The sequence below is a fragment of the Rutilus rutilus genome (genome assembly GCF_951802725.1).
Source record: "Rutilus rutilus genome assembly, chromosome: 5".
NCBI lineage: Eukaryota > Metazoa > Chordata > Actinopteri > Cypriniformes > Leuciscidae > Rutilus > Rutilus rutilus.
Genome location: NC_140213.1, coordinates 24,049,931 through 24,064,120, shown reverse-complemented (window position 1 = coordinate 24,064,120; position 14,190 = coordinate 24,049,931).

The window sequence follows — 14,190 nt, the reverse complement described above, 5'->3', positions numbered from 1 at the left end:
AGGACGCGCACCATTATGAATGCCTGTGCAGCCGTGAGCATTTTAGTTTCATTTTCGGGGCGGATTGCTTGAATGTATTTAAAAAAAGCACAATGTTGTGTTTTATTGCTACTGTACAAAAATATAAGTTAACACTTTGCAGTTTGAATGATGTTCTGAACAAAATGCCAGAGTATGTTTTTATGTGTCCACTGTTCAATCGCGCCCTCGTTTTAGTGATTCCCAAGTTATTTTTTCATTTAAGTTTTTTTCATTGTTCTAATCAGGTCAGGCAAGTAAAATGATCTGTCTTATCCCTTACATTTTTATATAATTATATAAATATATAACACACTACTGTTCAAAAATTTGGCGTCAGTAAGATTTTTAAGCTAAGTTTCTTCTGCTCACCAAGGCTGCATTTATTTGATTAAAAATACAAACAAAAACAGTAATATTGTAAAATAGTATTCCAATTTAAAACAGCTGCTTTCTATTTTAATATATTTTAAACTGTTATTTATTCCTGTGATCAAAGCTGAGTTTTCAGCATCATTATTCCAGTCGTCACTGTCACATGATCCTTCAGAAATTATTCTAATATGATGATTGATGCTCAAGAAACATTCATTATTATTTTAAATGTCGAAAACAGTTATGTACAGTCTTTGATGAATAGAAAGTTCAAAAGAACAGCATTTATCTGAAATCTAAAGCTTTTGTAACATTAAACACTACCGTTCAGAAGTTTGGGGTCAGTAATAATTTTAATTTTATTTTTGGGGGAAATAAATAAATAAATCAATACTTTTATTCATCGAGAATGAGTTAAACTGATAAAAAGTTACAGTACAGACATTTATAATGTTAAAAAAAATTATATTTGAAATAAATGCTGTTCTTTTGAACTTTACATTCATCAACGCATTTTGAAAAAAAAATCTGTACACAACTGTTTTCAACATTGAAAATAATAATTAATATTTATTGACCATCAATCATCATATTAGAATGGTTTCTGAAGGATCATGTGACACTGAAGACGGGAGTAATGATGCTGAAAACTCAGCTTTGATCACATAAATTAATTACAGTGTAAAATATTTTAAAATAGAAAACAGCTGTTTTAAATTGGAATAATATTTCACAATATTACTGTTTTTGTTTGTATTTTTAATCAAATAAATGCAGCCTTGGTGAGCAGAAGAGACTTCTCCTAAAAAATGTTTGTATAATATATATATATATATATATATATATATATATATATATGTGTATAAATATAGCTGCGAGCAGCGATGGAGGGCCAAAGCCGGCGGTACCGCCACCCCGGTGCCTTTAGGTAACTAAAGGCACCGGGGTTGCGGTGCCACCGGCTTGGGCCCGTAATCGCTGCTCGCAGCTATATTTATTATTAGGGCCCGAGCACCGATGGTGTGAGGACCCTCTTGGAATTGCTCTGTTTATTATTATTATTATTATTATTATTCTTCTCCGCATTTAATTGCATTTTTGAGGGCCTAAACATGCTCGAAAACTCACAAAACTTTGCACACGCGTCAGAACTGGCGAAAATTTACATCTGATATAGGTTTCAGAATTGGACGGGGCAAAATGGCTCGATAGCGCCACCTATAAAAGTTCAACGGAGTGCGCCTCCCGCAACGTTCCACGTACGTGCACGAAATTCGGTACATACATGTAATGACCTAATACCTACAAAAAAGTCTCTTGGAGCATAGCCCTAAACACAACAGGAAGTCAGCCATTTTGAACTTCCTCTCAGATTTTTGTGCAGTTTTTGCCATTTTCAGGCCTTGTACTTTAACGAACTCCTCCTACAGTTTTAATCTGATCATCTTCAAATTTGGTGAGTGTAATCTTAAGGCCTTTGCGACGTTAAATTGCGAAGATCTTGAGTTTTCGTCGAAGGGCGGGTCCTCGGCGGCCTGACAAATTTCGATGTTTCGCCATGAAACAGGAAGTTGCTGTAACTCAGGCATGGAATGTCCAATCTGCCCCAAACTTCACACGTTTGATAAGAGTTCTGTCCTGAACACATGACCATGCTCATATTCAGTTATAGTCATAGCGCCACCTGCTGGCAACAGGAAGTGACATGTTTAACACTGTTATGGACTCCTAATAACATATAAAAAAGTGCCAGCAAGTGCTAAACATGCTAACAACATACTAGAAGCATGCTAAAACATGCTAGCAAACTCTTAGCTAAGTGCTAAAGCATGCTATTGCTGCAATTAAATAGGAATTTGCTGTAACTCAGGCATGGAATGTCCAATCTGCCCCAAACTTCACACTTTTGATAAGCGTTCTGTCCTGAACACATCTACATGAGAATATTCAGTTATAGTAATAGCGCCACCTACTGGTAACAGGAAGTGTCATGTTTAACACGTTGATGCCATTCTAGCAACATGTTAAAAATGCCATTGACTTCTAAACATGCTAGAAACATGTTAAAACATGCTAGCAATACTTAGCTAAGTGCTAAAGCATGCTAATTCAATGAAACAGGATGTCGTTGTTACGCAAGAAGGCAATGTCCATTCTGCACCAAACTTCACACTTTTAATAAACGTTCTGTCCGGAACACATGACCATGCTCATATTCAGTTACAGTCATAGTGCCACCTGCTGGCAACAGGAAGTGACATGTTAAGCACTGTTGTGGACATATAAAAACATATAAAAAAAGTGCCATCAAATGCTAAACATGCTAACAACATACTAGAGACATGTTAAAACATACTAGCAAACACTTAGCTAAGTGCTAAAAAATGATATTACTGCAATTAAATATGAATTTGCTGTAACTCAGGCATGGAATGTCCAATCTGCGTCAAACTTCACACGTTTGATAAGCGTTCTGTCTTGAACACATGACCATGCTTATATTCAGTTACAGTCATAGCGCCACCTGCTGGCAACAGGAAGTGACATGTTTAACACTGTTATGGACTCCTAATAACATATAAAAAAGTGCCAGCAAGTGTTAAACATGTTAACAACATACTAGAAACATGCTAAAACATGCTAGCAAACTCTTAGCTAAGTGCTAAAGCATGCTTTTATTGCAATTAAAAAGGAATTTGCTGTAACTCAGGCATGGAATGTCCAATCTGCCCCAAACTTCACACTTTTGATAAGAGTCATGGCCTGAACACATCTACATGAGAATGTTCAGTTATAGTAATAGCGCCACCTACTGGCAACAGGAAGTGACATGTTTAACACGTTGATGCCGTTCTAGCAACATGTTAAAAATGCCATTGAGTTCTAAACATGCTAGAAACATGTTAAAACATGCTAACAATGCTTAGCTAAGTGCTAAAGAATGCTAATTCAATGAAACATGACTTTGTTGTTACTCAAGAAGGCAATGTCCAATTTGCACCAAACTTCACACGTTTGATAAGAGTTCTGTCCTGAACACACATCCATGCTCATATTCAGTTATAGTCATAACGCCACCTACTGGCAACAGAAACTGACATGGTTAACACAGTAATGCAGTACTAACCACATAATTATTGTGTACTGAGCATGCTAGAAACATAGTCATGAAGCATGCTATTATCACCATTATACAAAACATTTTGTAACTGACTTTGACATACTATTACTATATATACCTCCTTAAATGTACATTTCCCAACCATGCTCTGTCTTCCTAAAACCACCGAGTGTTGATGGCACGGGTGCGAGGGCCCTTTCATCGCTGCTTGCAGCTTTAATTATTATTGTTCTTCAAGGGTTCGGGGGCTTTTGGGGCCTTTAACGTGCTCAAAAACTCATGAAACTTTGCACGCAGGTCAGAACCTGCGGCCATTAGGGCCGGGCTGAAGCTGGTACCCGGGCGTGGCAGGGGGGCTCAACAGCGCCCCCTAGAACACAATCTTAAATCTTGGACACATACAAGAACGTATTAGTATGAAACTCGGTACACATATAGATCTCATCGGGCCGAACAACTTTCGCACTCTACGTTATTAGCTCTGCCCAACAGGAAGTCAGCTATTATGGGTTGTTTGAAAAATGCATGCTGTGGAATTTAATGTACTCCTCCTAGGGAATTGATCCGATCCACACCAAACTCGGTCAGCATGAAGTCAAGACATTGAGGATGCTAAATTGCGGACGGATTTTTGATATCTCGAACGGTTTGGCCGTGGCGATGAAACGAAATTATAGCGAGAAAAGATAAACAGGAAGTGTGTTATAACTTCTGCATACATTAACTGATCTTGATGAAACTTCCACAGTGTGTTCGTTGTAAGAGGCCGATCACATGGATGTGACTATTGTGAGTCAAAGTTATAGCGCCACCAACTGGCAGCAGGAAGTGTGTCACTTTCAAAATGCTTTGAAATCACCCTCTTATTTTTACCCGATTTGCTTCAAACTTTATGTGTATAATGTAGACACTTGGCAGATGTAGAACTGTGAAAGGTTTATTGATATCTTAAATACTGTTGCCGTGGCAACGCATCAAACTTTAATATTCTTTTCAGATGCTTTTGAGACTCTAAACATACTTGAAATTGGATGAAACTCGACAGACACATCACATTTATTAGCCGGTAGACATGTGCAAAGTTTCAGAAACGGGCGTGGTGAGGGGCTCAGTAGCGCCACCTTTAGTCAAAAATGGGGGCTTAGTTTTAAGTAGAGTCACAAAAATCGTTATGTATATTGTTCTCATCAAGCCGGACAACTTTCTAATTTATAGTCATAAGCTGTGACCAACAGGAAGTGAGATATTTTGGTTTGAATGTGATTTTTTGTAGAATTCTCTCCCTCTCTCTCTCTGCCTCTGCGTCTCTGTGTGTGTGAGGGGTGGGGGGATTTTTCTTTTGAGTGAGATTTGTTTAAAATTCCTGTTTTTCAAGGTTTCAGGGGCTTTTGGGGCCTTTAACGTGCTCGAAAACTCTTGAAACTTTGCACACAGGTCAGAACCCGCGGCCATCAGGGCCGGGCTGAAGCTGGTACCCGGGCGTGGCAGGGGGGCTCAACAGCGCCCCCTGGAACGGGATCCGAACACTTGTCCATAAATCAAACACACTTGCATGTAATGATATGAAACTCGGTACACATATAGATCACATCGGGCTGAACAACTTTCGTGCTCTAAGTTTTACGCCAGCCCAACAGGAAGTCGGCAATTATGGGTTGTTTGGAGAACGCTTGCTGTGGAATGCGAAGTACTCCTCCTAGAGAATTCATCCAATCCCCACCAAACTCGGTGTGCATGAAGTCAGGACATTGAGGATTCTAAATTGCGGACGGATTTTTGATATCTCGAACGGTTTGGCCGTGGCGAGGAAACGAATTTATGGCGAGAAAAGAGAAACACGAAGTGGTATAACTTCTGCATACATTAACGGATCTTGATGAAACTTCACCAGTGTGTTCGTGGTAAGAGGCCGATCAGATGGATGTAACTATTGTGAGTCAAAGTTATAGCGCCACCAACTGGCAGCAGGAAGTGTGTCACTTTCAAAATGCTTTTGACAAAAGTGGGGGGGTTAGTTTTACCCACAATTTTAAAAATCAGTACGTACATTGGTCTCATCGAGCCGGACAACTTTCTAATATACAGTTATTAGCTCTGAACAACAGGAAGTCAGATATTTTGGTTTGAATGTGGATTTATTTGCAAATTCAGCCTCTGAATTTTTACCCACTCCTGCTAAGTGGTTTATTTATTCACATCAAACTTTTTCAACATGATGAAAATACATTAAAGATGCTAAATTGTGAACGGATATTAAATATTTCAAACGGTTTTGACATGGCGAGGGATTAAAATAATGTCAAAAAAGGAATCAGAAAACATCTCATATATTCTTAAAATTTAATTATACACCATTTATTTTTATATAAAATTATACAAATATTAGAACTAAACCTATTTTATTCTGTTTTTGCAATTCAAAAAGTATGAAAAAGTTAAAAACAGGCTATTTAGTGCTATTTGTTTCAACAAAAAAGCAAACATAGGGCTATACTGCCCTCTTGTGTCCAAAAGGATATCAAAATAGTATATAAAACGTTTTACTAGGTAGGCCTATTGTATTTAAATATAAATTTATTAGGTATATGACTGTGAGGATATTTTCCCATCGGTTAAGCGACGTGTGACACGAGCGGGTGCTTTTAAATCGCTAATATAAAAGTGAAAGTAAAAAAACGGACGTCCGCACGGACATTGATAATGGTGCACGTTGGAAAGAATGATACTTTTAAACATAACACTAAACCGCCGTTAGGTGTCGCCAGGCGACCATCTTAATGAGCGAGTCATTGATTCATTCGTTCAAACGATTCATTCCAATGACTGAGTCATTCATGATTGAGACAGATGTTTATGGATTGACCATTGAATCTTTGAGTCAAGCGATTCGTTTCAAAATGCTGAATCATTCAGTAATGAGAAAACAAGTTGCTGTGATCTTTGTTTAACTATTTTTGCTGCTGAAACAGAACAAAAACAGTGAATATTGCATCTAAAATGTAAGTGACTTAATTGTAACTGTTTATTAACCTGTTGTATGAAATCAATGTCACAGTTTCAATCGTGATTGTATTCAGGAAATAGTTGCCTACTCGTCAAGTGAGGTTGCTTAACTCTATCATATGTTATAAAATATATAAAAACTCCATATTTGTAATTTTTATAGTCAATATGTTGTTAACTGGGTTGCTTTTTTGTGTGCTGCGCTCATTTGTTTACAATTCTCCTGGAGAAGCAGCATGAGCCTCAGCAGTGCAACCTTGTTACCATTGATCAGTAATACATTTATTATTAACTGCTGATTGCAACTTAAAATGAATGTAATGAAATTAGAATAATCTCTCGTTTTAGTGATTCCCAAGTTATTTTTTTGTTATTGACGTTCTAATCAGGCTATACTTTGGTCGGGCAAGTAAAATTCTCTTTCAGGTAGGCCTATTGAATTTATATATAAATATATTAGGGATGTGACTGTGATAAAATTTTCCCACCGGTTAATCGACATGTAACACCGCTGAGGGCTTTTAAATCGCTAACTATAGTATACTATATACTAGTAAAATACAGACGTCCGCACAGACATTGATAATGGTGCGGAGTAGAGCGAGCATTTTCAATGTATTCCTATGGATGTAGGAATTAACTAAAACATTTTATTTATGTTTTTGTGTCCACTGTTCAACCGCAACCGCGTCACACACACATTCCAGAATTGCAATCTTGACATTCATTATAGCCCTAATACAATATAATAATAAAAATAGTCAACCTAACATAAACGAATTACACTGCTCTGTTTAAATAGTCAGTAGTACAATCTGTACCATTCACAGTAAGCAGAGCTCCACTGTGATGTTTCCAAGAACATTTTTGCGCGTGTGAAGAGGATGATTTTTTCCATCGATATTGGAACACGAGTGAAGTACAAAGCCTATAATAAAGAATAGTTTAGCATCCAAATACATCGCAAAAATTGAAACATTTTGATTCTAATGAGAGGGTTACGTGAGACCAACACTGCTTACTTTCGTTTTTATTTTTACATTAAATTTAAAGGATTTGTTGTGGAATATTTTGAGTGTATCATAAAATCAGAATAAGGTAAGACAAGTAATATTTTCTGTCTTATATATATATATATATATATATATATATATATATATATATATATATAGATATAGATATAGATAGATAGATATTTATATACACACACACACACACATATATATATATATATATATATATATATATATATATATATATATATATATGTGTGTGTGTGTGTGTATGTATATATATATATATATATATATATATATATATATATATATATAAATATAGCTGCGAGCAGCGATGGAGGGCCAAAGCCGGTGGCACCGCCATCCCCGGTGCCTTTAGGTAACTAAAGGCACCGGGGTTGCGGTGCCACCGGCTTGGGCCCGTAATCGCTGCTCGCAGCTATATTTATTATTATTATTATTATTTTGTCAACCTTTCGGGCACTTTTGGGGCTCTTAACATGCTCGAAAACTCTTGAAATTTTGCACACACGTCAGAACCCGCGGCCATCAGGTCCGGACTGAAGCTGGTACCCGGGCGTGGCAGGGGGGCTCGACAGCGCCCCCTGGAACGGGATCCGAACACGTGTCCATAAATCAAACACGCTTGCATGTAATAATATGAAACTCGGTACACATATAGATCTCATCGGGCCGAACAACTTTCGTGCTCTAAGTTTTACGCCAGCCAAACAGGAAGTCGGCTATTTAGCGTTGTTTGGAAACGCATGCTGTGGAATTTAATGTACTCCTCCTAGGGAATTCATCGATTCGCCTCCAAACTCGGTGTGCATGAAGTCAAGACATTGAGGATGCTAAATTGCGGACGGATTTTTGATATCTCGAACGGTTTGGCCGTGGCGAGGAAACAAATTTATGGCGAAAAAAAGAAACAGGAAGTGTGTTATAACTTCTGCATACATTAACTGATCTTGATGAAACTTCAGCAGTGTGTTCGTGGTAAGAGGCCGATCACATGGATGTGACTATTGAGTCAAAGTTATAGCGCCACCAACTGGCAGCAGGAAGTGTGTCACTTTCAAAATGCTTTGAAATCAGTGTCTTATTTTTACCCGATTTGCTTCAAACTTTATGTGTATAATGTAGACACACGGCAGATGTAGACCTGTGAAAGGTTTATTGATATCTTAAATACTGTTGCCGTGGCAACGCATCAAACTTTAATATTCTTTTCAGATGCTTTTGAGACTCTTAACATACTTGAAATTGGATGAAACTCGACAGACACATCACATTTATTAGCCGGTAGACATGTGCAAAGTTTCAGAAACTGGCGTGGTGAGGGGCTCAGAGGGGCTCACCTTTAGTCAAAAATGGGGGCTTAGTTTTAAGTAGAGTCACAAAAATCGTTATGTATATTGTTCTCATCAAGCCGGACAACTTTCTAATTTATAGTCATAAGCTGTGACCAACAGGAAGTGAGATATTTTGGTTTGAATGTGATTTTTTGTAGAATTCTCTCCCTCTCTCTCTCTGCCTCTGCGTCTCTGTGTGTGTGAGGGGTGGGGGGATTTGTCTTTTGAGTGAGATTTGTTTAAAATTCCTGTTTTTCAAGGTTTCAGGGGCTTTTGGGGCCTTTAACGTGCTCGAAAACTCTTGAAACTTTGCACACAGGTCAGAACCTGCGGCCATCAGGGCCGGGCTGAAGCTGGTACCCGGGCGTGGCAGGGGGGCTCGACAGCGCCCCCTGGAACGGGATCTGAACACGTGTCCATAAATCAAACACACTTGCATGTAATGATATGAAACTCGGTACACATATAGATCGCATCGGGCTGAACAACTTTCGTGCTCTAAGTTTTACGCCAGCCCAACAGGAAGTCGGCAATTATGGGTTGTTTGGAGAACGCTTGCTGTGGAATTTGAAACACTTCTCCTAGAGAATTAATTAAATCGCCACCAAACTCGGTGTGCATGAAGTCAAGACATTGAGGATGCTAAATTGCGGACGGATTATTGATATCTCAAACGGTTTGGCCGTGGCGAGGACACGAATTTATGGCGAGAAAAGAGAAACACGAAGTGTTATAACTTCTGCACACATTAACTGATCTTGATGAAACTTCAGCAGTGTGTTCGTGGTAAGAGGCCGATCAGATGGATGTGACTATTGTGAGTCAAAGTTATAGCGCCACCAACTGGCAGCAGGAAGTGTGTCACTTTCAAAATGTTTTTGACAAAAGTGGGGGGGTTAGTTTTACCCACAATTACAAAAAACAGTACGTATATTGGACTCATCGAGCCGGACAACTTTCTAATTTAAAGTTATTAGCTCTGACCAACAGGAAGTCAGATATTTTGGTTTGAATGTGGATTTATTAGCAAATTCAGCCTCTGCATTTTTACCCACTCCTGCTAAGTGGTTTATTTTATTCACACCAAACTTTTTCAACATGATGAAAATACATTAAAGATGCTAAATTGTGAACGGATATTGAATATCTCAAACGGTTTTGATATGGTGATTGATTAAAATAATGTCAAAAAAGGAATCAGAAAACATCTCATATCTTTAAAAAAAATTATTATACACCATTTATTTTTATATAAAATTATACAAATATCAGAACTAAAACGAAACAGAACTAGTTTTGGGTTTATTCAGTTTTTTCAATTCAAGAATTATGTGCAAGTTTAAAATCAGCCAGAATGCGCTATTTAGTAAAAAAAAAAAAGTCATACATAGGGCTATACTGCCCTCTTGTGTTCAAAATCAGGTAGGCCCATTGTATATTGTATTGATATATAAATATAATAGCGATGTGACTGAGAATTTTTTCCCACTGGTTAATCGATGTGTGACACCGCAGCGGGGGCTTTTAAATCGCTAACTTAAAGGGATACTCCACTTTAAATTGAAAATTCTGTCATCATATACTCACCCTCATGTTGTTTCAATCCTTTATTAATTTCTTTCTTCTGCTGAACAGAAATGAAGATATTTAGAAGAATGTCAGTAACCAGACAGTTTCTGGTCTCATTGACTTCCATAGTATAATTTTTTTTCCTACTATGGAAGTCAATGGGATCAGAAACTGTCTGGTTACTGACATTCTCCTAAATATCTTCCTTTCTGTTCAGCAGAAGAAAGAAATTCATAAAGGATTAAAACAACATGAGGGTGAGAATATGATGACAGAATTTTCATTTTAAAGTGGAGTATCCCTTTAAAAGCGAAAGTGAAATACGGACGTCCAGTAGGAATGAACTAAAAAACATTCACTCTGTTCTGCTCGTTCCTCGCTGTAGACGCGTTATTGCCCATGCAGCCGTGAGCATTTTAGTTTCATTTAAAAAATAGCGCCATTTCGGGGGTGGGATTGCTTGAATGTTTTTTTACAAAAGCACAATGTTGTGTTTTATTGCGAGTGTACATAAATATAAGTAAACACATTGCAGTTTAAATGATGTCCTGTATGAACAAACCGACGGAGTAGCCTATGTTTTTATGTTTCCACTGTTAGATCGCGTCCACGCCTCACACACACACACTGTGCATTCCAGCATTGCAATCTTGACATCGCAGCCGGTTCATTACAGCCGTAATAAAATATAATAATAAATATAAATAGTCAACCTATATGCAGCAAATGATAGTAGATTTTAGATCAATATATTTGTTTTCCTTACAATTTTAATTAACACTAACTTTATTCTCATCTGAATTATAAATAATTTATTTCTGTATAAAATAATACTACCATTAAAAAATACATTTGATTGTCTTTTTTAATCAATGGAGAATGTGTGACTTAAAAATAAACAGATTAGTGCTCGGTTTGAGGACAAGAAATGAAAACCAATGCAATATGATGAATGTCCAAAAACGTTCGCTCTTCTCTGCCCGTTCCTCGCCTCGCCATATATATATATATATATATATATATATATATATATATTTTTTTATTATTTTTTTATTTTTTTTGTTACATATATACAGTATATATATATATTTTTTTTTTTTGTTACATTTTTATATATATATATAATATATATATATATATATATATATATATATATATATATATATATATATATAGCTGCGAGCAGCGATGGAGGGCCCAAGCCGGTGACACCGCCACCCCGGTGGCTTTAGTGTAACTAAAGGCACCAGGGTGGCTGTGCCACTGGCTTGGGCCCGCAATCGCTGCTCGCAGCTATATTTATTATTATTTTTCTTACGACTATTCGGGCACTTTTGGGGCCCTTAACATGCTCAAAAACTCTTGAAACTTTGCACACGGGTCAGAACCCGTGGCCATCAGGGCCGGGCTGAAGCTGGGACACGGGCGTGGCAGGGGGGCTCGACAGCGCCCCCTGGAACGGTGTCCGAAAACTTGGTCCATAAATCAAACACGCTTGCATGTAATGATATGAAACTCGGTACACATAAAGATCTCATCAGGCCGAACAACTTTCATGCTCTAAGTTTTACGCCAGCCCAAAAGGAAGTGGACTATTTAGGGTTGTTTGGAAACGCATGCTTAGGAATTTGAAACACTTCTCCTAGGGAATTCACCCGGTCGGCACCAAACTCGGTGTCCATGAAGTCAAGACATTGAGGATGAAAAATTGCCAGGGGATTTTTGATATCTCGAACGGTTTGGCCGTGGCGAGGAAACGAATTTATGGCGAATAATGGGACACAGGAAGTGTATTATAACTTCTGCATACATTAACTGATCTTGATGAAACTTCAGCAGTGTGTTCATTGTAAGAGGCCGATCACATGGATGTAACTATTGTGAGTCAAAGTTATAGCGCCACCAACTGGCAGCAGGAAGTGTGTCACTTTCAAAATGCTTTGAAGTCACCCTCTTATTTTAACCCGATTTGCTTCAAACTTTATGTGTATAATGTAAACACACGGCAGATGTAGAACTGTGAAAGGATTTTTGATATCTTTAATACTGTTGCCATGGCAACACTTCAAACTTTAATATTCTTTTTTGATGCTTTTGAGACTCTTAACATAGTTGAAATTGGATGAAACTCGACAGACACATCACATTTATTAGCCCGTAGACATGTGCAAAGTTTCAGAAACAGGCGTGGTGAGGGGCTCAGTAGCGCCACCTTTAGTCATAAGTGGGGGGGGTAGTTTTATCAACAGCAACAAAACTTGGTATGTGTATTGTTCTCATCAAGACGGACAACTTTCTAATTGACATTAACTACCTCCGACCAACAGGAAGAGAGATATTTTGGTTTGAATGTGGATTTTCTGAAGAATTTTCTCTCCCTCTCTCTGTGTCTCTGTGTGTGTGAGGGGAGGGGGGGGGGGGGGTTTGACTATTGCTTTTACATTGTTAATCAAGGTTTCAGGGGCTTTTGGGGTCCTTAACGTGCTCAAAAACTCTTGAAACTTTGCACACAAGTCAGAACCCCGTGCCATCAGGGACGGGCTGAAGCTGGTACCCGGGCGTGGCAGGGGGGCTCAACAGCGCCCCCTTGAACGGGGTCCCAAAACTTGGTCCATAGATCAAACACGCTTGCATGAATTAATATGAAACTCGGTACACATATAGATCTCATCGGGCCGAACAACTTTCCCCCGGTCAAGTTTTACGCCAGCCCAACAGGAAGTCGGCTATTATTGGTTGTTTGGAAAACGCTTGCTGTGGAATGCGAAGTACTCCTCCTAGAAAATTCACCGTGTCCCCTCCAAACTCGGTGTTCATGTAGTCAAGACTTTGAGGATGCTAAATTGCGGACGGATTTTTGATATCTCGAACGGTTTGGCCGTGGCGAGGAATCGAATTTATAGCGAGAAAAGAGAAACACGAAGTGGAATAACTTCTGCATACATTAACTGATCTTGATGAAACTTCAGCAGTGTGTTCGTGGTAAGAGGCCGATCAGATGGATGTAACTATTGTGAGTCAAAGTTATAGCGCCACCAACTGGCAGCAGGAAGTGTGTCACTTTCAAAATGTTTTTGACAAAAGTGGGGGGGTTAGTTTTACCCACAATTACAGAAATCAGTACGTATATTGGTCTCATCGAGCCGGACAACTTTCTAATTCATTAGCTCTGACCATCAGGAAGTCAGATATTTTGGTCTGAATGTGGATTTTTTTGCAAAATCAGCCTCTGAATTTTTAGCCACCTTTATCTAAGTGGTTATTTTATTCCCACCAAACTTTTTCAACATGATAAAAATATATTAATGATGCTAAATTGTGAACGGATAATAAATATCTCAAACGGTCTTGCAATGGCGAGGGATTAAAGTAATATCAAAAAATGAACCACTAAAAGGCTCCTATATTCTAAAAATGTAATTATACACCATTTATTACTATATAAAAGTATACAAATATCAGAACTTAACTCATTTTATTCTTTTTTTTTCAATTTAAGAATGAAGTTTAAGTTTAAAAACTGCCAGAATGGTTGTTTAGTCTAAACAATAAATAAATAAAGTCAAACATAGTGCTATACTGCCCTCTTGTGTTCAAAATCAGGTAGGCCTATTATATCTATATAAAAATATACTAGGTATGTGACGGTGAGAATATTTTACCACCGGTTAACTGACGTGTGACACCGCTGGGGGCTTTTTAATCGTTAACTTAAAAACGAAAGTAAAATATG